Here is a 26,035-nt window from a genome sequence, read left to right as displayed (position 1 = left end):
GCAGCTCCAGGAGAGCTGTGCTCCTTGCTGAAGCTTGGCCCTGTCTTGCTAGAACAGATACTCATTCAGCATTGCAAAACCCAGGAGAGGTTATCCACTCAAGGTGGCTGTGCCTGGAGCAGTCTAAACAAATTCTGTATTTCTGGGAATTATCACTCCGTTGGTCAGAGTACTGGTCGTGTGGCTGCTGGCATACCAGCTCCACAAACAGAAAAAAGTGTCAGGACTATTTTAATAAAGGATTCCAATGGGAGTCAAAAGCATGTTGATGATTTCTTTCATGTGTTAATGCCATTAGCTACCTCAGGCATTAAGCGTGGGGAGTACCAGTAACTGACAGTGCACTGAGTGGGGAATGAATCATTTTAATTTTTTTTGAGTAACTTTGTTGTTCTCATGAAATTTGGCCTCAGCAACACTGTCAGGTTTCAATTAGTGTTGGTAACTCTGGTTCAGAAAAAAAAAAAAAAATTAAGCTTGATCCATTATGTGTTACTAGAAATTTGACAAAGAGTGCCTTCCAGCCCACTTTAAAGTGGTCTGCGTCACGAAGGGCATTAAGAAAAAACAGGCCCATGGCAGAGGGACTGCTGTTGTGTCCTGCTTTTTTGTGAAGGATGTAAGTAGGGAAAGTTTCCTCACGTTTCTCCATGCCTGGCCCATCCAACTGGTAGGCATCTCATAGGTCAAAATGCCTAAGTTTTACACAAATGAAGCTTTTGTGCCACTACTTTAACAAAGACCATTGAGAATAGTCAGATTCACAGTGTAAAGCACATCACAGCTGGAGATGGGGACTTTTGAAAGCAAGAGGAACAAATACACAAGCAGCTTTGCAACCAGAGCAAGATTTTCTTTTGTGCTAAACCTGGCTGGTTGCATGCTACTTTTCTATTTGAAATGTAGAGCAGAAACAAGAGTCAAGAGCTCTGGAGAATGAAGGGTTAAAACCCAAAAGTTAGACTCTGCTCTAAAAGTAAGATCTTCAAAACCTTGCTTAGCAGTACTTTCCCCTCCCCAAACTTTCGTGTGTCTGAAGGTCAAGATCCAGAGAGAAGTCGGTCCTGGTGAGGACGTACAAGTGTCCTACCCTAACTGTGTGTTTCTGCTCCCTTCTTGCTACGAGCCCAGCCAGGGAGTGAATCTGGCCGGAAATTCACTGTTTGTAGGGTTGGCCTTTACCTAGTTCAGCTCTGAGAGCTGGCTCCCTGCCCAGACGAGCTGGGGACGGGTAAAATGGCAGCAGCGCTGACTAAGCTTGGCTTTGGCTTCCAGGGAACTGATCTTTCCCATCCACCAGCCATCATGGCCTTGAGCCTATTTTGCAGAGCAGACCTAGAAGTATCAATCAGTTCCATGGAGAGTGGAAAGCATTTCAAGACTAATATGAAATCTCCTTGAATAAATCTCAATAGGCAGATGTCTGTCCCTTGGTACAGACATGATCACTGAGCCATTTTATAAACAAAGGAGTAACACTATTAGTTAGGCATGCAGAGCTGACCCTCTTTAATCTCTAGGAAGAGTCTGGGGAGTTGTATCAGAGATTTAGAGACTGTAGGGCAGCGTACACCAAAAAATAAGTGAAACACAGAGCTTTTAAAGGTCAAATCCCAAGTCTCTAAGCTATGTATGAGAGGGAGAAAGACAACAGTGCTACAGATGTGCTCCTGCAGAGCAGTCCACGTGCTTAAGTCAGTTGAGCCTGGAGGAAACTTTCCAGGAAGTTGGAGGATATTTTATTATTACTCCTGGGCTTCTCTGCTGAGGTTGCCAGTGGGTGTACCCACTGATTTCAATGCTGAGTGAGTTTTAGCAAATGGCCACCTAAGCAGCTAGGCAATGACTACAAATAACGCCATGTATTACTTCCACTCCAGGTGTGAATGTGCAAGCTATCAATTAAATGAAGCTTTTTTTTTATCATGCAAAACTGATGTGAACAACACACACATATATATATTATATATTATATACACATATATATGAATCTTCTAGTTTTGTTTTGTTTTGTTTTGTTTTTTTCCTGAATGATGAAATACAATAAAATCTCCTGAAAAATGCCATTACCTATGATGGAATTGTCGTGGTGGTGACGAAACTTTGAGAACTGGCTATGCAAATACTACACATTTTTGAAGGAGTTAAGAGCACTTTATGTGACTGACAGTCAAAAATTCACCTTTTCTGTATGCTAAGTCATCACTAGTGAGTTCCCAGCTGATCTAGTAAGAATAGCAGGAGAGATGATCAGAACCATTAAAAAGGCTTTAATATGCATGAATAGTGGAAGGGGCAAAATGAACTACTGAACCTGTTTGACCTGGTATGACAACGTGTTGTGCCTAAATCTTGTTCCCACTCCTCCTCACTTCTCACTCATGTCTAGACCAAGCACTGAATTTACGATACTTTTACCACAGCATCTGCTTGCTTGGGAACTTCACTGGCCATCTTGATCACTTTGACTTTTTCTGTCTGAGACGTGGTCACTGGATCAGTTGCTGCATCTCTCAGTTGCTTTGCTTGTCTGCATTGTGCTTTCTCTTGAGTCACAAAAATCCTGGCTCATTAAGCAAGCTTCTAATGGTTTGACCATGGTGTCTACCCATTGCATACATATGTTTAAATCCATTTTCATCTACATTCACATCCAACTAGTGCACAGCATTCGCTTTGTAGTTCTAGCATAATAGCCACAAGCCCTCTGATGCATTATTAAATCATCTGTTTGTAGTCCTTTCTTTTCCTTGATGAATTACAGCATAATCAGACCTCTCTCAGCCTCAAAAAAAAAAAAAAAAAAAGAAAAAACAGAAACAAAACTCGAAACACAAAGATGTGAAATACTTAGAAGTAAGGATACATTTCAGATGAAATAAAATCCTATGAGTGGCAGTGTTGGTATAAGTGGTTTGTGGTTATCTGTTTCACACACACACACACAAGTTGATATGATTCACTTTAAACACTCGGCCTTTTATCTTTTTGCACAAAACAATTCAATTTGACTTCAGATTGATGAATGAAGGAACTGAGCTATTGAAAATGCAAGGAATGAATGAGTGTAATTAGGTTATAAGCGTCAGGACTGTAATATTGTAAGTTAACTAATGATCAGAAACTAGTGGAGCAGGAAAAGATCAAAAAATCAAATCAGGTTCTCCCATCCCTTTATGTAATCAATATGTGTCAGGTTTAAAAACTGATTTACATGAAGGTACTTTCTGAATGTTGGCACTTTTCTTTCTGCCTCTATTCATAACCATGCCACTACAAAGAAGACAAGCTCGGGACTCTCAGGACAAGGGGAAGTTGTCTGCTCACTACGAGATAGCTGAGGGCACAAGGGGGAAGGGAAAGGAGGGCTCACTCTGCCAGGCACATCTCTTCTCAAGAAAAAACCCAGGCAGGATAAACCATCAAAGTTTTCTTCTTATCTAGAAGGAAGATGATTGGGAAACCCATGAAACCAAGTTGGTCAGGCAGAGCCTGCCAGCCTACACACTTCAGAGGAATTCTTAGGAAGGAACTGAATATGAAATTTCAGGATTTGTTGTCTTCTACAAACTGCTGCAAAGTGAGAGGTTAACAGAATTTCATGTAAAGCTGTATGTCTGAGTATAACATTTCACTTTTATTGAGGTGGGTTTTTTTCTCCCCACTCTGGTAGATAAGAGGATGAATCACTGGAATTTTTGTACTCTCCATTTCTAAACAGTGGGAAGGAAGAGCTGGTTATTTTTGGTAGGATCAGTGTTTATAGTGGTTTCACTCTGCATATTCCCCTTCTGCAAAATCAGCTGCTCTTTGCCAGAGTTCAGAAAGCACAATTGTCCCACCTAAAAGAGGACAGACCTACTCCTAAGAACTACCAGACCTGCTCTACAAGCCACCATTTAGCCTGCTGGGATCAAGGGGACGAAATACAGGCTACTTTCTCTGTTACTTCCCAGCAAACAATAGAGTCTGCCAGTCAGACCACATCTGCAGTGGAACACAAGAGCTCCACACACTTGCTTTTGAGTTCTCCAGAAAAATCACTCAGCTTGAGTTTGGATTTTGCCACCAATACTAATGACTTGAGTGAAAAGCCAACCTTTGGCATGCAGAGTATCATTGTGGTTGGTATAGCTTTTCCTAATAACATGTTTCAGTGTTCAAGCAGTATGAATTGCTTGTTTATGTTTTTGACAAGGCAATGGCAGGGTGTTTAGGTGTCAGGGATTAAATGAAAACTTTTCTAAAGTGTTGGTTACCAGCATACAACCTTGTTTGAGGTATGATCCAAGACTGAAGCAAGGGAAAGTCTGCTGCCTGATTGCCGTGGCTTCAAATCAGACCCTTGGTCTTTATTCCTCTGTTGTTCCCTGGCAGCAAGTAGAAATAGAGTAAAATCTGAAAAAATGAAAATAAAATAGAAACATGAGTCAAAAGAAATACAATACAATACAATAATAAAACAGAATAAATTTGAGTATTCCATTAATATTGAACTGTTTATATTGTAATAGTGAAGGGCAAAATAATTAATTTAATTCTGCCTGTATTTGAATATTACCTCCTTGGCAAACTACTCTGCCATATTAAGGACAACAGGGGTTGTATTCTTAAAATAATTATGGAATGAGATGCATGAGGCTGTTAGCTACTTGGAAGGCCTAAACATTCAAACTGCACATGATTTCATGTTGCCCTGTTTAAAATGGATCCCGCTCCTAATGAAATCAATAATCTCATTTCCATTAGCCTTAGGGAGAGTGGGTTCAAACTGCTTTTCAGATGTTCAGAGCAAAACTTCGGGGTTTTGTGTCTGTAAATTGACATGGCTCTCTGTATGCTGTAAATAGAAAGGGCAAGGTTTCAAGAGCCTCTGAAGTGAGATGGCAGAATTACACTGTCATTGCAAAGAGCTTTGCCCTCAACCATGCAGCATGGCTCTAGACCGGAACAGATAAGGAAAATGTGCCTCCATCGTAAAGGTGGGAATGATAGTTTAGCCCCTAGGGAGATCTCTAGGACTAAAGTATAGTCAAAAATTTATTATTTTTGATGGAACCATGTGTAGCTGATGAAATACCAACTACAAAAACTACAGTAAAAGCTTGGTGTAAAAATTATTGCCCCATAGGGGCTGTATAAGGGCTTTTTCACGTAATAATCCTGTGACTGCATAAGACACTGCCAATAACAGGGATTTTCCCCTCTTCCTATGGACTACATATTTTGTCAAACACAGCAGGATTTTACCTGGGAAGGCAGGGAGGGGATGAAGTTCACTTACACAGAAGCTGACACATGAGCACTGCAAAAACCACTTCACCACTCCCAGAGAAAGTATCAGTGTTATTTCCTTATTCTGAGCTATAGGAAATCACATCCTCATTTTATCTATAGACACTTTCAGATCTCTCTCACACACACACAGACCATCCTTCCCTCCCATTCTTCTTTTGAGTTTATAGTCCAAAGATGCACCTCTGTCACTGGGCCACTTTAGCTTAGGAATCAACGCATTTATATTCAAAGCTGAGGACAGGTATCCCAAGGAGAAGAAAAAGGCACTAGTCAGGTTTTGGCCCTGTGGCAAGCTCCTGGATGACCTCGGGAAGCTGATTTGTGATCTTTGGCTCTTCTACCTATAAAATGAAGAGGATATTGCTTGTTTTCCCTCAGGCCATTTACATAATCTTGAGCTTAGACATCTTCTTGTGTGTGCCTCAGTGCTACAAAGCTGTCAGCACACTCTTTGGAGCCACAGATCTACAACCTCCCTTGACCACCCATGTCAGGACTACTCAGGATTTTACACATATGGCCTCATGTCATATCAAGTGCAGGGCAGTTAACATAGTCTGTAGTTGCCCCACTACAAGGTTTTGGGGGGCTTTTTTGCTGACAGAGGATATAACTCCCTTGCAGTGGGCACAAGAACTTGGCTTTTGTATGACTGTCCTCAGTAATGCTTATAGGTAATTCTCTAACTACAACTCCTAATGGGAAAAAGAAGGCTTGGCTCAAACCTATAATGACTCAGGTCAGTCTGTTATGTCAGAACACAGCACTTGCCTCAAAAGTTGTCTTGCTCTCTATATACAGCTGTGCTCGAACCTGGCAGTGCGTTGCTTAAAAAATGTCTCTTTCTCTTTATGACTCAGAGGTGAATAACGCAGGCCATTTCTATGGGTCTTACCTATGATTTCAGATGCCTTTCATCATCAATTCTAAATCTCTTCGGTATGGCAAGGGGCACTTTCCACTGGTCAAATTACAGCTGTGCTGCATTGCCGAAAGGAGCTAACAGGACCAGAGTGGGAGAAAATGCAGAGACGTGACTTTGTAGCCCAGTGGCTGTAGCAGTCAGGTGGAGCAAAGGTGTCTTGGCGTCTGGTCCCTGCTTCCAGGCTTTTGTAGTTTACCCAGTACCTATAATTCACCCAGTTGACACAGAATACAAAAATCACATCAGTCTCGTTCCTAGCTCCGCTTGGAATAAGTACTGAGGCTCACCTGGAGCTGCTATGGAGTGGAAACCTCTTCTCCTCCTTCTTCCTGCAAGTCTGGTGTTGTAGTACGCCCTTACTGCCTTGCATGTATAAAGCTGGAGCTCCTTCAGTACCTGGATGGTTGTGTAAGATAAGGGCAATAATTACATACCGCACGCTTGTAACTTTTTTCATGGACAGCTTACAAAACTCCTTAAAAACATCCATCCATTCTCACAACATGCCTGGGAGGTAGATAAGGTTTATTATGCACACAAGCCATTATTTATTGTGAACCAAGAGACAGTATTCTATTGCTGGTACACCAAAGATAAATGACTTGCCCAGGCAGAGTCTGTAAGGGAACTTAGGGTTGCTCCAAACCATGTGTTCCAACCCCTAGGCCAAAGCAGTGCTTTCAAAGTTATTTAACCTGGCAAAAGTTTATGTGCTGGCTTATGCCACTGTGATAAATCTTGGTCTCCTGGTTCATCATGGTGCAGATGAGCATGGAAGAGGAGCCTCAAGAAGGGCTGATAAGGCTGTCAGTGCTCTCCCAGATGCTTTCGGGTGAGACTCTCTCCCCCCGCACCCAGGGATGAGCAACTGCTTCTAGACTGCGTGATGAGTCAAGGTATTGTGGCTGAGACTGCAAGCATTGGCTCTGTCACTGAGTAGACAGACAGACATTCAAAGAAACCACAGCCCTCTGGTTTCTTTGCCCTTGTTTGCTTAATCAAATTCGGGTTGTGTGCGCGCGTACACATTTTTTCACCCACAGCACAAACAAATACTGCTCAACACCTGAGGGTGGCTGACTCTCAGAAGTGCCTCTGGAAAGATGACTCAGAGGAGGAGTAGCGGGAGGCTCCTATGGCATTCATCCGAACACGGGAAAGAGCATTCCCTCTTACTGTAAGTGATCTAATTATATTACTGTAAATCTCACTCTCACATTTTCGGCTACCTCCGCATCAGCTCTCAGTCTGCACTTATGTAATTGTGGAAAACTCTCTACCAAACAGAAGATTCCTGCTGCATGCCACATTGTTTGCAGAAGACTTGTATGTGAGCGTGGGTGTGGAAGGGAGACTTCAGTGCAGGAGACCGAAAGCGGTACCTTTTCTAAAGGTCACAAGTACACGAATTTTGTGCATTAAATTGCACTGTGGGCCTATAACAACTGCAAAGAAAAGGAGCAGTCTAAGAAAGGTATATTGTTTTCTTGAGCAGAATAAATCCCATTTAGACAAATAGGCCAAGATTTTTTATCCCTACTGTTTCAATTAAGCACAATATTCCCTTATACTTCTTGTCCTCGGTCTCACCCACTGTCACTGGTCTTATCACTACGCAGCTGATAGAGTCATGGCTACATTTCAGAGGTTCTCTACCTGTACCCCCTATAGGTGCTCCCCAAAAGTCAGCTGTCTCACACGGACCCCTCTAAACACAACGAGAGGACACAGGACTTAGGTCAGGAGCATCTGACAGTAGAGGATCCAAGTGGTGAGCTGGGAGCAGTGAGCATTTGTGGAATAAAAGGTACTTCTCAGCTGTGTCAGTTATTATTGCTATAGCAAGCTGGGTCAGGCCTCGTTAAGCAGGCATGTGTAGAAGAGACTTGTCCATTAGGGTCTAACGAGGGAGAGGGTAATTGCTTTTTCAGAAACAGAGGGAAGGGTGGAGTGCCTGCAAGCCCTTCTCTCACTGCAGCTTAGAGCCACCACTGGGAATGGAGCTGTGGCACGAATGGACGCAGCTGTGTGGATGCAGCCATGTGTGTCAATGCTTACTGGAGCAGCCAGGAGACTCCCAGAGAGACAGAAGAACCAGGGACACAGTCAGAGCAGCACTGTGAGCGTGTCCTGAGAAAATCTGAGAGAATGCCTGGGGCAAAACCCTGACTGGAAAAGAAACTTGAATGGCAGGAGAAGACACTGGGCACGTCTATGCAGCCCAGTGGGATTCCACCTACATGTTGAGCTGGGCTGGGAGGAGAGCCTGAGCTCCCCTACTTCACCCCTCAAAAGGTGGTGTTGCGTTCAGCTGGCCAGGGTCCAGCCACCTCAGAGCCCCTGCCTGTCTGCACCTAATTGAAGGCATGTCTGCACAGCCTCTAAGATGCTTCCTCTTTTATTATTGTTTTTATTTTAATCCCTGCTCTGTTCAGAGGAAAAAAAAAATCACATTCCTGGTAAATAAGGTAGGACATCTCAAGCAATTGACATTACCATCCTCTCCATCTAACTGTGGCTGTGCATTTGACATGGATGATTGAGTCAGAAGCAGCAATGTTATTTAGTAAATATAGTTTCTAACAGAGCCCAGAACTTTATCTATTGTCTAGGAATCCAAATGGCAAGAGGCCATATGAAAAAGGGAGGGAAAGGGTCACTCTAGCCTATTCTTCTAAATTAAAAAACAAGCAAAGAAAGAAACAAAAGTGCAGGTTAACTGAGGAACTAAATCCTGGGAAACTGTCAAAGCAGCTACAATTTCTATGGATCCTTTGCTGCTTGCTAGGATTACGTGTCTACACTTGCACGTCTGAACAATGTCCACATTCAGAGGAGGGGTAAAAAAGTGATTTTCTGAGGTAGGCACAACATGGAGATACAAACAGCGAAATTGTGCCTACCACTGGAAGGGGGAACATGAAGGTGTACTGACAGCACAAGCAAGAAGATGCTAAAAGCAACCTGAAAGGGCCAAGGACTGTGTGTTTAAGCTCTGAGTAAAACATTTTTCCTGTAGTTTTTATTGTGTCTACAAATGCTTGATGAAGACACAACCTCATATTATGCTCTTTAGAACTATAACACAGTTAATACCATAAAGAAGTGAGTTTTCTCTAACTACAGTGGTTGATTATTTCATCGTGTGAATACTTCCAGATAGAACATACACACACAAGCTTTCTGTAAATTGGTGTACCGAATTGTTATGTACACATGGATATTTTAATTCATCCATCAATACACACACTTTGGATTTGATCCATTTTCTTATGATTTATTGTACACATGTGAAAATGAAAGGCCAAGTAATGTAGATGTATTATACTTAGGGCCCAGTTCTGCTTCAGTTGAGTTGAAGTATTGTTCTCATTTTTTGTCTTCATAACCCTTAAGGACTAGCTACGGTCAGTTTACCTTATACTAGCTGAAGATCTTGTGTTAGTCCTTTAAGAAAGAATAGCACTTTTCTGATAACAGTTAAGATTTACTGCTCTTCTTTTCCAAGGCACATATGACAGGATTCATCACCTCTGCATCTGCAAATGACACCGCTTGGGTAGCTCTGAAGAAGCGGGTATGTTTGGTGTTTTCCAATGTTCTTTCCTCCCACATCAAAATCTGACCTCTTGATGTCAGGTGAGTAACCGGATGTCTCAGCCTGTCTTTAAGAATGAAGTTTCTGGACTTCAAGGCTTCAGGCATGTCTTCAGAACATGCAACCAAAACGTTCAAAGGTCCAAAGGCCATAAAAAAGGATCTGACATTCATCATTTTTTAGGATCCTGAAGCTTTTAAGCCACTCCTTGTATTTTGGGGACTGAATTTACAGGCCTAAAAGTTGATTTGTACTGGGCAAGCAGGAGCAGTGGAAGGAGAGGCCGTACCTTGTGATGACAGCACCTCCTCTCTGGAAGAGTTGGACAAGTCTGTTCGGCCCGCAAGGTGCTGGCGATACACGTTTACAGAGGCCAAGTTTCTAGATTCCTGTGAGTCAACCTGCTCTCTTATTACAGAGGAAGATATTTTTAGAAATTCAACAGGATCAAACAAATAATGCTACTCTTTGTTTTAGATCCGCAATATGCTCTAACATCTTTGATCTCTCTTTTTTTCAACACCCTTTTAGATGTTCAAATTTGTAACTTAACACACAGTTCTAGAGTATTTAACCAGTCAAGTGAAAGTTACGCTGAATATAGCTAGTGAAGTGTACATATAAGGACAGGTCTGTAAGGCTTTATTTGAGACTTGAGGACTGATAACACAGTGTATGACCCTTTTATTCATTTGTGACAGACCTATGTACTGTGTGTGACTTACCAGACTTAGCACATCAAATTATTAAAATACAATGAGCACACTAAGGAAACGCAAGACAAAATATCACCTAAAAAACAGGCCAACTTTAATTAAGCACATTCTAATTGAACTAGGATGAACTTAAAGATAAGTTTAATTTTCTAGCTAAAAGAGGACTACATTTAAAACCATTACTCAAAATATATTAAGATCTACTACTTGTCTTCATTGCAGAGTTAACAAGCATGAAATCTGTCTCACTGGTTGAAAATCTGCACAAGAATACTAAGGCAAATCACTATCAGCTGTCATATTTGCCTGTTTTATATCTTCATTGTTCAATATCTGTGAACATTTATTCAAGCCAAGTGTTACTTTTATGAATGTTGGTTTCCATTTAACCAAGAAAATTGCTAGGATCAAATAACATTCTAAGCACTTGTTGCAAAGATTGATGGATAAAATGCATCTCCAATATTTTCACAACTATAATATAACCCTAACTGATGCTGTGAAAGCACAAGAAATTTCAATTTCCAGAGGAGTTCTAAGAAATTAACATTTTCTTTGCTCTGAATCAGAATGAAAACAAATGAATTGCCATGACTGAAAAAAATCCTTGTATCACAATACTTTTCTTTCTGTGATAGAAAGCAAATTACAGTTTGAAACTAAAAGCAGCTTTGAAAAAACACCTCCTCCCCCTTAGCTTCCATTCCAAAAATGTTGAAATGGAATATTTTGACCTTCTCACAATACTTCTTCCCAATTTTTTTCCCCAAAACAAAAGGTTGTGAAAATCAACATGCCTCAGAGAGCAGTTTGGGGTTGACAAAATGGCATTTTCTGATGGAAAAAAAGCATTCCACTGGAAAAATTTTTAACCAGCTCTAGCAATAACTCTGGATTTCACACTCTGGGCTAAATTCACAACCCTTCACCCTCTGAAATGAACTGGAACACTTGAGAAGTAAGGAACTAATCAGGGGAAAGAAGCACCCTCCAATTATGGTCTGGAGACTACAGGGGGGCCTACTGGAACGGATCCGTGCAGGCTGCTACACGGGTTCCCATGGTGTCTGCTCCCACCAGCCTAATTACAGGATCAGAGGCAGATATGTAAGAGTTGGACTTCTTTTTTTTTTTTTTTTTTCCTGAGGAAATAGCTTCATTTTGTTTTGTTTCTTGCTGTTCTTGGCATGAAATTCATGTTTTATTGGTATGAAATACAAGTCTGTTTTGACACTTGCAGAGACAACGCAGAGAGAAGCATCTTTCTAGCTATAAACTGAAGTCTGTATGCCTTGTAAATAGTTTTTTATTGCTCATATAGTTTAAAAGAAAAAAAAGAAAATTTGTTGCAAACACAGATAAGTTATCTGCATCTTGCTGTGTACTTTCCTCTTTCTTTCAAAACAGGAACCTGGTTCACTGAGAGCATCTGATCCTTTCGTGTACTTCAGCACATGAAGCAATAAGCAAATCCCTGAAATATGAGTACAGCTTCAGTGCAGAAGTGTGAAAAGTTGCTTCCCATTAGGTTAGGTAAGAAGTTGCTTCTCCCGAAGTCTGCTGTAGAGACAAGATGGTCTTGGTATCTCTTCAGCCTGTAGTGGCTCAAAACTGTTGGACTAATAAAAAGAGTCTGGAGGCTTGGTCTGTGCTGCTGGAAAGCCATTGGCCCTACTTTAAGTTACTTTTGATCTGCCACAAAAACTTAAACATACAGGGCTGAAGCCAGCACATTTTTAGTCTTGGAAGGGACACAGATCTCTTATCTGGCTCCCATGTCTAGTATAGCATAAGTGCAACTTTCAACCTATAAGGACTTGAGGCTAAAACAAACAGGAAACAATGCTTTCTCTCTCTCCAAACTTTTCAAGACTTTTTTTTTTTTTTTTTCCCAATAAATCTGTACCTCATTAAGATGAATCAGAAGCCTTTAAGCCCATTTCTCACGCACAGAATCATAGAATGTCCTGAGTTGGAAGGGACCCACAAGGATCACTGGGTCCAACTCCCGTCCCTGCATATGGTGACCCCAAAATTCACACCATGTGTCTGAGGACATTGTCCAATAGCTTCTTGAATACTGTCACGCTTGCGGCTGTGACTGCCACCCTGCGGAGCCTGTTCCAGTGCTCCACCACCCTCTGGGTGAAGAACCTTTTCCTAATGTCCAACCTAAATCTCTCCTGGAACATCTTCCTGCCCCTCTCTCAGGTTCTATCATTGTGAGGAAGCTGTAGGCCATGATGAGGTCTCCCCTCAGTCTCCTCTCCTCCAGGCTGATCAAACCATGTGACTTTAGTTGGTCCTTGTACGGCTTCTCCTCCACACTCTTTACCAGCTTCATGGCCCTCTTCTGGACACTGTCCAGTAGCTTTATATAATTTTTATCCTGTGTTGCCCAGAACTGCAAACAGTGCTTCAGTGAGGCTGCACCAGTGCAGAGCAGAGCGGGACAATCACCTCCCTCTCCTGGCTGGCAATGCTGTGCTTGATGCACCCCAGGACACAGCTGATCCTCTTGGCTGCCAGGGCACACAGAGTGAAGACTTAGCACCTGAGACACAGCTACATCTGTACCCAAGAGCGGGGCAGTTCTAGAGTATTCTCCAGCTCAGTGGCATCTTCTTGGCCAGGGCCACCATGTTGCATGCTCCCATCCGGTGGAGCAGCGTCTGAGACACTTGGGCTGTGACCGATGCTGACTCCTGAGCCATGTTAATAGTCCTGGGCTAAAATTGTGCCAGACACCTTTCTAATAGTTTAATAGCATGACCATGTCCCAGCAGCCAAGTCCGTGGCATCGACACTTGAAAATTTATTGGTATAGTCATACTGTATCAGTCTGGAGAGTTGCTCTAAAATCTCCCACCTAAGCACTCTGTCCCCAGACTGTTAGCACTTCTACTTTAGGTCATGTTTTAGGACTGCTGATAACATTCTGATCCAGAGTTATAACACGATGACACTTTGTGTTGAAGGCTCCAAATATAGCCAGCTATCATTATTTAGGTTAATTGGAGGCAGAATATTGTCTAGGCAATGTAAAATCTTGCATGGACAATGTGGGATGGAATGGAAAACCAGATGGTTGTATGTAATCAGCTCAGCCAGGTCAGTTCCAGCCCTGCTGAGTCCAAGTAGCTCAGTGCAAATGTGATTTAAGTATCACTGCAGTGAGGTCAATTGTCCTTTAGGTTACAGGAGAGCTTTTTAACTTGGTATTTAGCTGCTCTATGTATTTTTGACAAGCAGGCATCAGAGACAAGCTTTTAGGAGTATTTTTTCAAAGCTGGGACTCCAGAAATACTCATTTCATCATGAAACCCAAAGAGAAGCTTGCAGAACTTCACACTTCACCCACACGCGATGGATTTACCTTCTTTCTCATCAAAAGGGTATGGGAGAATCATCTTCTCTTCCCAGAGAATTGTAGTACAGCTTTGTCTCCTCTCTCATGTGCAAGACAATGAATATATCTTTGCCTGTAACAGGGAGTACCTCTGGAAATGATATGTGGTGCTCTGGAACTTTTTAGTTCTTGTTCAAATTTGTTCTGATCAAATGCTTTGGTATCTTCCTGAGGCTTTTCGGCCTCCCTGCCAAATGTTAATTGGTACCTGTTCCTGTACATTTTCATACTCTCTCCCACAGCTGTAGTGATTAGCCTCAAGCACCTTTCCTAGCTCCCAGCCCTTTCTCTAAGACTTTGCCATTCTTTCAGAAACCTGAGTGGGACCTCTCTTCCAAGGCTGTTTGACCTGGTTGGCACCATTGCTGATGAATATTTCACTTACAAGGGCACACATTGCTATATGGTCCTGCAGGCCTGGAAATAAGCTCACTTAGCTCCCAATGTGCACCCAACTTTCTGTTTTTCAGAAAACCTGTCCCTCTCTGGCCTATGGAAAGCAGCCCTGGGTGATTTATAAGCACCTGTCTCATGCAAAATGATCTATGGCCAAATCTGTGTACATGTCCCCCAGTCTTCAGAAGAAATATAACCACATAATTCATCACTTCTCCCTCCCCAATGGCAGGTAGAGAAGACCACTAATACAAAGCTTTATCAATCTGAAAGTTGATGCCAAACTGTTTACCGTCTTTCCAAAGCATAGTCTCTCTCTGTACATTTTGGATTGCAGTCTTAAACAAAACCTCCCAGTCTACAATAATGAGAACGTGTATACATGTTGTTTATCCATATTTTAATACATTTTATTTGTACAACTCATGAAATTACTGTCTGATGAGTTTAGAGTCTGAGCATTCTCTGTTAGAAGACTGTGCCTGCTCAAGCATGTGGACCTGAGCCGACAATTGAGGTTCAGGCAATGCTAGTAAAAACTGTACTTTATTGTATGTCAGTGATTCACTCCCAAAATATGAAGCATGATAAACTGAGAGGAAAAACAAGTAAAGCACCTCTCAAGTGGAAACCACATTTAAGAAAAGACATCTCAGCACTAGCTTTAAATATTTGCTGTACTGGAGTTGGGTAGAGCTGTATCTCAGACGCCTGTCTTGATTTAGCCTTTCCAATGGAGCAGAAGCCTGTATCATATGAATATTTCCAAACATTTCAGTAGAACATCACATCTCTGCAGAACCTTGAGTGAAAAATCTTGGCCTCCAGCTGCAGCCTCAGTTTCACAGATTATTCCTACATTACAAAGACTGGCTGGTAGCTTGACTCAGGAGTGAGTGGCTCCTTACTGCAGCAGTGGTGCTTACTGGTATAATTGAGAAGGATGCTCATTAGTGTCATCACCAAGAACTTGTTTATGCTTAAAAACTGGCAGAGGTGTAATTAGATTTACTTAAAGCCAGTCTACTTACATCACTATGAAACTTTGTTTAAGCACCGTTTAGAATGACTGAAACCTCAGTTGCATACATTTACCTTAACTGTGATTACAATCTGAGGGTGAAAACTGATTTAGCTATTACCCTTACTTGTCTTTTGTGGTACATCCGGATAAGACTACTCACTCTGGTGTGACTGCTTCCTTCCTCAGAAAGCCATCCCTCCAACATCGCTCATGTGTTCAAACTCAAAGATAACCTTTCTCTTACACTAATGTGGGAGATATTTGTCGTCTGTTCTTTGGAGATTTTGTCAATATATCAATATGCAAAAAAGGGCCACAATATTTCAGCTACGAAAAGGCAATGGATGAATGAGTATTTTACAGTTCTTAGTTTAGCTGAGTGATAAAGCTCTTCCAGAGACGAAGGAGGTTTTATTTCAGTAGCATGTAAAGCAACAAGAATTCCTTGTGCTGAACTCTTTATGGGCATGATAAAGATACATTTTATTTGATGGATTTCATTATTCCTTTGTTCTTCTTCTTAGGAAAGTGTTTCTTAAAGTATTTGGTGTTAAAGTGTATGCATGTAGAACAAATACTTCAGGCTTGTGAGGAAGTGTCATTGGATTAATTCATGAGAGAGTACCAGCACTTGCAGTCTGTAAATATAGTATTTCTGTTGTGTTTATTTTAGAGGTGAATTCATCAAAAATTAAACATCGTAGATACAGGGGCCTGTTTCACTTGTTCTTTTAACTTGTCTGGGAAAGGGCATCCATGCAATGCACAGCTCCAAGCCCCAGCAAGCTGGAATGAGAAGCTTCTGATGTAAAATAAGGAATGGGAACATGGGATATGGGATTTCCTGAGCCGTTCTTGGTGCATCCTTGCTGTTAAACAACCTTAGTTTTCCTCCATCCCTCTCTTTCTTATACACACCTTCCCACCATAGATTTTTGGTCTTGCCTATTGCTCCTTAAGAGAGAAAAGCACGGGCCCCAAGAGCAAAATTAATTGAGTTTTAAAAATATGTGACCTTTGTGTCTGGACTGCATCTTGCCATCAGAAGAATAGATCTAACTTGTTTGAAACCTCATAGGAAAGGTGACATGCAAGATAGACACAAGACTTTCTGTCACGTTGCAAAAACCCCATCATATTTTGAGTCACGGAGTAGACAGGGTGCCTGTACTCCTCCATGACTCAAAGCTACACGTCTGAAAGTGAATTATATTTGCTTATCATTCATGCATGATTGTGTTCTTTTTCAATGGCCAGGTTTTTGCTTCCTGGAAAGCACTTTTGATTTTCAATGGTCTGCAAGAAATTGTTCTTTCCCCAGGCAATGCTGGCATCACACCACTCCTCCATCAAATTGCTCTGGGCATGATTCTGTGTGTTTTTCCCAAGTGCACCGTAAGGGCCCAGCCCTGTATTCCCAGACACCCAAACTGCAGCTGACTCACTGATGTTCTAGATATTCAGAGTATGCAAGAGGGGACCGAAACCAAGAAGTCAGTTCGTACTGAACTTTCTCCCTCGTTATTAGGATTTTAGTACAGTCTAAGACCATACTAAAAATATTTTTACTACTGCATTTCTGTATTCCCTCCCTTTTCTGCTCTTCAATCCTTAGGTCTTCCACCTTGCTCCCCTTGTTTCTTCCTCCTCACTCTGTTTTTCTAATTTTGGGGGTTTGTAGTGTTGATTTGTCTATTTTTGTCTGCTTTCTGTCTTTTGTTTCTTCAATTTGTCTAACTCGTGTTTCCCTTTTACTTCCCTTACCTCTCTTAGTTTATTTTTTTTTTCTTTTTAAATGCAGGGCACTTCACTTTTTATTTCTTCTTTGTTTCCAGTCATCATGTTGTTTTTACCCTCTTCTTGTTTGTTTCTTCATTTTGCTATTTCTACTATGGTTGCAAGAGCACCCTTGCTGCTTGTGATGAATATAAAGTTAGAGATATTCCCAGTTTCAAGAAGTTTCTAACCTAAACAGAAAAAAAAAAGGCAAAAAATAAGTTGGAAAGAAAGGACATATTGTTACCTCCATTTTCCTGAGGGAAAACTGTGGCAAGGAAAAAATCAATAATATTTTTTAGGTCACACAGAAAGCCTGTGGCTGAACAAGAAGGAAATGCCAAGCCTCCCAGATTTCATTCACTGTCTTACTCATAATTGCTTGCTGATTTTTGCAAGCGTCTGCAGTGTAATGATTTGCAGTGTGATAATAATAACGGCACTGTCCACAAAGGAGATTTCCTACACTACTATGAGTTTTCAAGCTTACCATAAAACGCACTGATTACTTGGCATACACTGCATTACAAACCAATAATTAGTTTAAGAAGAACATTTTTATTGATTTTTTTTTCCATGACGAATTCATATCTTATTGTGAAAGGCCACAAGACAGACAACTCTATAAGTTCTGACTTCTGCATTTAACCAACAAATTATTTGAAGACATTTGGAGTAATCCCATTTTCCTAGTTTAAGGCAGCTCCATTAAGATGAATACTGGCCTACATTCTAATAAGTTCATAGAATACGTCTCAGTTTCTGTTCAAAATCCTAATTTCAAGTGGGTGTCATTATTAACAACTACTGATTGTTTATGGGATTACTTAATGTTCAGCACTAAATGCAGCTGACACTTGTAGTATTTGTTCTTATGGAGGAGTTGTGGGTACCCAGGCCTGTGTCTCTGGGGTTAGCTGGATGTTCATCATCAGTTATTGCTTGATCCGCACTCTTTTAACTTGCTCCAAGTGGGCCATTTGTCTCTGTATACATTCAGTCTAGGGAGATTTTGCATAAACATGTCACGGAGAGGGGCCCAGAAGGAGTGCAGAACTTCTGAACCTTCCCATGTATTATGAATAATGCCTAGGGAGATGCCAGTATGGAGCTACAGAAAATCTGGGAGCACACCCCTATCTACATCCCTGCAATTATATGGATGACTCTCCAACGGCTAGGAGAGTCAAACAGGCACCAAAGGCACAGCAATACTCATCTCTCCTCCTCTAAAAGCTGAGGATTCAAGACATGATTTGGCAGTTGCTGGTTGAACTCAGAGCCTCAAAATGTGACACTTGGGGCCACCATCCTGCTCATGACCCTGGGCTTCCAGGCACCCACTCCCAGCTGACAGAGAAGCATGTCTGTCTCCTGATGGTGCATGACCATAAGCAAACCAACCCCACATTCACACAGGCCAGCCCTCTGGCAGAAAGACATCATTATGAGAGTGAATCATTCTGGGGGTCCCAACTCCACCTTGGACAGAGTCAAGCTTTCCCCACCAGCAATGTGTCCTGGGCTTTTTGTAGGACACAACCACCATGGGGCAAGTGTGTCTTTGATGTCAGTCCATCAGTTTGAATGAGCTTGTAGCACATGCACTGTCTGTGTACATCAAGCCATGTCTCATTTCAGCTGTGCTTAAATTTACCTCCTTCCCTTAGTGTGTCTGTTGCTCCTCAGAGTGGACTAGGAGAACTAACCAAACTGTATAAATATAGCTATGTAGCACAGCATAAGTGGAATTTAAACATATTTACACCACCAAGTAGATTTTAAGATTAGTGTAATTGTTGCACAGTTGCCTCAGTAAATGTGATGGGATGAATTTGTATAATGGGCTTGGTGCTGCACTGAGGCATGCGGGTGGGAAGCGAAAGTGCAGTGTCTGCTGAGGCTGCCCCTACTGATGGAGTGGCTTCTCGGATACATCAGACAAGGCAATGCTCACATCCGTTCAAAATGAAAACTAGCACTGACGTTAAAACAAACCCCAAATCCACCAGCAGCCTCCTGATGAAGATCAAGAGGTGCCAGAGTGAGCTAGGTCAAATTCTGACCTTGCAAACAGTGGTGTAAATGTAGAGTAACTCCAGTGAAATCTGTGAAGTGGGTTTGAAATGGGACTAGAAGGGCTTATTTACATCACATGATTTTAGACACTGACTATAATCCATGGTTTATGAGGCTAGAGGCTCCATTTAGAGTTAGGAGGTACCTCAAAAAGATTCAGAGGTACCCAAGGTGAATTTGTGCTCTGAACTGTTCTAGAAGAAACAGTCTGTCTCTCCATTAATGGGAAAGATAGTCCATGAAGACAGACTTGTCACATTGGTGACTAAATGAGGTGTGCAAAATTAGGCAGAGTGAAAATGCCCTGAAGTATCCAGACACAGAAACCTAGAAAGAAGAGCTGGCCTCTTTAAAAAGCTGTAGCTAATGCAAGAAACATTGAGTGTCACTGTTATATACCAGATACGCAGAAGCAGAGCATGTTTCAGTTAAGAAAATACTTGTCATAGATCCTATGCCTAAAATGCTTGAGGCATCCTTACTGGCTCCAAATGGATGTCTGTGCGAAATGCTGTACTGTTTGTCACTCTCTGGTTGGACTGAGATTACAAAACTGCACCTGCAAGGGCAGTCTTTTTTTAATTCTCCAGCTCATATTAGTTTCCTGACTTGTACTGTCACATGGGAAGCCAAAGATGAGTGCGTGTAAAGGAACATGGTCAATGGTGTGGAGCAGGACACTAGTCCTGTGACCGAGCACATGCCTCTGTACCACCTAGACATGCCATTCGTTCAATTTGACATATTGGCTGTAAGCACTACAGGCCTCTTCAAGGCAAAGGTAAACACTGCATAGAAGAGGAACATTTAGGAAACTTGATCTCTGTGAACAGTTAGGGGTTGGTCACCAGCTCCTTGCTGAGAGAGAAACCTGACTGAAGCCATGTAGATAGGCTTAATATGCAATGTCATGCTCAATTTGGCATGTTGGCAGGTGTGCCAGAACTCCTCTGGGTCAAGAGCACAGTCACTTCACCCTCTGGACACTCATCCAAGGTGCTGGGTTCAGGGCAGGGACAGGCTCATGGGCAGGGCTGGGCACCTACTAGGTGCCTGCACTGCACTGAGCTCAGGACATCGCCTCTATGGCCATTGTTTCTACAAGTGTTTCCACTGACTGGAGAACTGCAAGTGGCCTTTGTAGACTGCTGCACTCATGTCAGTCACACACTAGGCTTTTTTTCATCAGAGGAGATGAGAATTCCCAAGAATCTTAGCACTGGACACACTTCTGAATCAACTGCCCACAACGTTAGTATATCTGCTACAGCAGCAGACAGGCCTCCGTATGCAATGGAGAGGTCTCCTTTGATATGTTTTTATCCTGGTGGCCTTACAGGCAACCTACTTGAGCTGATCTGTTTAGCAGAAGGCAGGATGGTGATGGCTTCAAGATTTTGAAGAGATAAGAGAGTTTTTCTATTACTGTACTGCCCCTTCTGTGTTGCTTTTGCAGCTCGGTGCTGTGCTTCCTGCAGATTTCCTGGAAGGTGGCCTGTGTCATCCTGACCTTCTGCAGTGACAGTTCATCCTCTTACATGTGGAAGACAATCTTTTGCCACCAACTGGGGTTTCCTTCCTCAATGCAGTGTGCACCTTCGTCAAGTTCAGCAAGTTGTGCTTTTCAAGCTCAGGAAAAGTCTCTTTTTGAAGCAGCTTCTCAAACTAGTTGTCTTCCTCAGTCTTGTTTACCTACTCATTCTCTGTAGCTTCTGCAGCTGTTCTCTGCAGCTGGGAACAAAGCTGGGGTGACAGCAGCTGCTGGAAACTCACAGACGCAACTGTTTTGGTGATGCTGGGGCAAAACTGTTGCTGTCTGAAGGCAACACCTCCACCAGCTCCTCAGCAGCCCCTCTGGAGCCCGGGGGATGAGCTTCACAGTGCAGAAATCTGTCAGCTCATGACAGCCTCAGGTGTTTGAGTCAGTAACTCCAAAGGAACTTGATTATGGCACAGGGAAAGAAAAATCATGTGATTTTTGACCTCAGTCTGTGACAGGTAGTGATTCAGAGTTGAAGTATTCTGGACATCCCCCTGGGCACAGCAGAAGCTGTCTCAGAGTGCATAGGGCCTGGCATGAATACACAGGAGTGTAGAGACCCCCCACAGCTCTGAGCACACAACTTCATGGAGAATGCCCCCACATGGCAGTAAACAGGAAAGTAGAAGTTGGCTGGCTGCTTAAACAAGGCTGGGGCAGCAGGGCTGAACAGCCTCCCAGCTTCTTCACACTCAGCCACCGACTCTTCAGCTGTATCTTCTTGGCTTGCGATTTTTGTAACTGGGATCTTCAATCGTTCTCTCATCCAAGGGTCAGACAGATCTGAGTTGCTTAACTCGCAAGACTGAGTAAGACTGAGTGCAGCCAGGGCAGGGCAGCCAAAGCTTAGAACAAAAGAATTACAGAGACAGCGTCATAAGAAATACCAAATTTTCTCCAACAAAATATTCCTCTTCTTTAGGATGACACTAGTCTTCTGCAAGGCCTGCTTCTGTTCAGGTGACGTCTCAAATGCCTCAGTTTTTGTGAATGATGTTTCCTTTTGTTGTCCTTTGGGCCAGACACTGGTTGCTGAATCTTTTAATATTCTACATTTCCTGTCCATGACCTCTATTGCAGATGAAGTATGTGACTATATGAAGTCAAAAGCTAATGTAATTCTCTCCTCTTATTTTAAAAGCCTTAGGCTTCCTCCAGCTTTACACCCCTTGATGCTCCAATTCATATGACACCCTGGAGTCATACTTCTCATCAGTGCAATGACTACAAACATGGCAAAACAAATTCTGTTCTCAAGCAAGAACTCCTGATAGCTGACAATGGACTTGCAGTGGTGTAATCAGGCACAGAATTTGCTCCAATGTGTTTTTAATACAACTAGGGAGACTCAAACTATTTATTATGGGAGTCATATAAACAAGTCATTCAAACAAAATCCTCCTAATTTTACGGCAGTCTAGACGTGTAGCATATTGTGAAGCCATGTCTAAGGACAGTGTCATTAAAGGTTCTATCCTTATTTCCAGTTCAGAGGAGAACTGAGGATAAATGTGGCAATCTGGCACCCAACATATTATCCCAAAGTACCTAAAAGGAGTGTCGGAGTCATCTGAAAAGTCTTTTGGTTATTACTCGATAAGAAAGGTTTATTTCATGTTTGCTCTGCTGGGATAACATTTGCTGTACTGTGTTTTGCCAAGTTTGCACACTTTCTGTGGGAACTCTCCTCATTCCAATGAAATGGAATGATAGGAAGCATTTTATTAGAGCTTACTGGAAAAATGTGCCATAAGTGCCAAGGAGACAGGACTGTTGTCCAGCTGGCTGCAGACAGACAATGTTACAAAAAGTTGCAAGATTGCTGGGTTGCATGGAAATTCCCGTCTTAGCTGGTGGCTGGTCTCCCAAACTCATACACCTTCCATGAAACACATGCAAACCTTTGGCGCCAATCCTAAGCAACGTTTGGGAAATATACTGTAAAGGTTGCCTTAAGGTCAGCAGGATTTTGAAGAGATGGGGGTGTACAGAGTTGATTGCACTCCTGGAAGCCCCTCATGTTCCTGCAGACAGCACGTTGCCTCCTGTGTTGCTTTGCGAGTTGGCACAGATAAGATAATGTTCTCCCCTCTTCAGGCTTCACATGTGCCTCCCCTCTTTTATTTTTGGTATGACTGAGGCTAGTCTTGTAACGTAAAGCTTAGTCCAGAGCTCTCCCAGCAGAGTCAATGACATCTGGAAGTAGGAAATGCCTCCCAAATATTTATGAGCTATGTCAGCAATTTCCAGATTACTATTTTTCCCTAGGGTCTAACCTGAAACTTCCTTACTGCATTTTTAACTCATTGTTTTTTTGTTTATTCACAAAGACATTTAAGTAATTAAATTTTATGAGTGATATTCTAAATGAGGGAATAAAATGAATTTCAAAAGACAGCAGACCAAAAAAGAGGAGTCCTGAGGAGAGATTTGGAAGAGGCGATTTGGTCTGATGTATCCTTGTCTGGCATAGGCAAGACATAGGAAGAAGGAAGGCAGAAATTGTTTGTGGTAGGTGGCAATGGAAACTGCAGCCACTAGTGGATGAGTGGCAGGAGTGAGAAACATAACATTAAAAGGAGTCTTATGCTATGTCTGGGTGAGATGCCTTATTGGGCAAAGCATTGATGAAAAGATAAACTGAGATAGAGATGGATATGGCTTCTCAAGCTACTGGGAAGAGGTTCTGGTTGATTGCCAGCACATAAATATTTTGAATTAAGTTCAGGCTCCACTAAAGTCTGTGAGAGCTTCACCATCAGCTTCAGCAGGGCTAAATTTTCACTCTTTGTGTTTTATTAGTCATTTAGGTGGAGGGTAGCTTCAGAAAATGTCAAAATATAGATAGGCTAGTATTAAAGCTCTGGATTCAGATACAGATCTACATTCCTACTTTACCTGACTCAAAGAACTGAGGCAAAACACAGAGGGGTAACAGATTGAACAATAGCACAGTCAGATCGAATGTTAAAAGCTTTCAGCTAGAGGTAGTCTAGTCCTGGAGCTCTGGTCTAGCTTGAGACTGAGATATGACACACAGATCATCACTCTAAGTGTGCATCAGATTTTGGTAAAAATAGAGGAGGTCAGAAAAATTCTGAAGAAAAGTACCAAGAAATAATAGCAGTGGTTTTTATTTTTTTCGCTTGTCTTTCTTTTTATATCTGGTTACTTCCTATTTCATATCAATACACTGTAGTGATACAATATCAGCTACCACATGTATTTCAGTTCAAACTCTGAAGTTTTATGTTCTCGTATGTATTGTCACTTTAATATCAATCATAAAAATAAGTCATGATTCAGCAGAGTCCCTAAGTGCTTCCCCTTCTGTGAGTCTATGAGATACAGTTGTGTAAATGATAAATGTTTCAAGCCATGACTGAGATTAATAAAATGAGAGAGAGGATTTTGGGAGAGGGGAAGGGAAAAGGAAAACCTATAATATTTCATTTTTCTTTGATCTGAAATGTTTTATATGAAATAAAGCATTTAGTGTTGGCTTTATGTAGCTCTTTCCAAAAAAAACACCAACACATGAAATTAATACTGAAACGTAAGAACTGTTTCAAAATGAAATGCTGACCTTTCCATACGATTGTCCTCTCCATTTTGTTTCTGAATGCAATTGCAGTTTTTCAACAAACTGTAAAGTAGCCTAGCTGTCATGTAAACGACCTGACGCTACTCATATGATCAGAAGTTAGGCAACACTAATGTGTTTTGCAATGTTAAGGTGGAAAAAGAGCAAAATAAATTGAGAGAGCAAGATAGACTTTGGGAATACAGATCAATGTGTGCAGAGGAAGCGCTCTAGCGTGTAAACTGTCTGCAAAAGTTTAGCTAGCGTACAAACAGTCTTGCAATGTGTTTGCATTTTGCAGGCCAACAAACACTCATCATTAAATCAGTGAGGCCAGTCAAGATGTCTGTAACACAGCAAGAGGCACAGCAAAAGCAGCAGCAACAAACTCCCCTCTCGCTGCCTGCAAACATCCCAGACTTTTACAGAGTTTGTTCCTAGCGGGCTGCTGGGAAGCGTGCTATCTTCTGACCTTAATATCTTTAGCATAGCAGAGAGAAATCATCTTCTCAAAAGCTGGTACTTTGATCACTCTCAGAAATAAAGATCAGAGGATGACTAAGGGTCTTGGGAATTGAGTTCTTGCTCTCTTTCTTGCTCATGCAGGCACGCAAAAACGCTCACAGAGGCACATTTTCATATATTTGTTATTGACGCAGACACACTTCAATGAGAGATCCTTACAGCGCACGTACTTAACTGACACATTACACAAATGTTTGCTGTGTACAGAATAATCAAGGAAACAGACTCATGTTTATTATTACTGAATCAGCAGCAATCTAGTGGATTAAAAACATCCTCTTTATTTTTTTTTTCCTCTCTCCTGTTGTGAAAGTGCCAGTGTTGTAAACTCTCCCTGCAAGAGAAGTGGGTGGAGATGAAGCGACTCATGACCTCCATGGTCCGTGCTCTCCCAGTCTCTCAGGTTAGGTCTTCTGGCCACAACCCAAGCTCCCAGAACATCAGCTACAGATACTTGGAGCCAATTGGGTTGGGAAAGAAGACAGTAAATGTCTGTTTCCGGTTCACAGGCCCCTTAGCGTCACCACATATTTTGGAAGTCTGTCTGGCTTCCTGACTTTGAGAGTCTCTTGATTTAGACTTCGGGGAGCAGCAGTGAAAGGGAGGAAGAAAAAAGGCTTACCTAAAACCTTTTATTTTCTCTGAGTTTTAATGCTTTTAAAGCCTTTTCTTCTTCTTCTTTTTTTTTTTTTTTTTTTTTTAAATTTAAGAGATATTTATAGTAATTCCTGTTACTACAGTGAGTTGTGGTTCTTTATATGTACATTCTTCAGATTGAAAGAAATGCCCTAAAATGGGTCTGAACTCTTCCTTATCCATCCAGATTTCCACTGATCTCACTGATATCATAGCTGGACCTCAACGCCATTGTAACCCCAAACAACAATGTAAAGTCTACACTGAAGCAGTATTTTCTCAAATCTGAAAACACTGCCAGGCCTATTTAAACATAGACTTAAGTTGGTCCTTGTGAAGCTTTTATACATCTAAATTAACTTAATAAATTTGCTCAATGTGATTCAGTCTGTCTGAACATCTGCTTTTAATGTGGGAAGAATGGGATTTAGCAGTGTTTTGCATATTGTTTTAAAACTATTTTTAATCTTGATGTGATAAACAGCACAGCACAGAGGCTTGGCTGCCACTCGGTGTGGCTAAGTGGTGTG

Source organism: Streptopelia decaocto (genome assembly GCF_964273445.1).
Source record: "Streptopelia decaocto genome assembly, chromosome: 3".
Lineage (NCBI taxonomy): Eukaryota > Metazoa > Chordata > Aves > Columbiformes > Columbidae > Streptopelia > Streptopelia decaocto.
The sequence above is the reverse complement of the archived record's forward strand: the minus strand, read 5'-3'. Positions refer to the sequence as shown.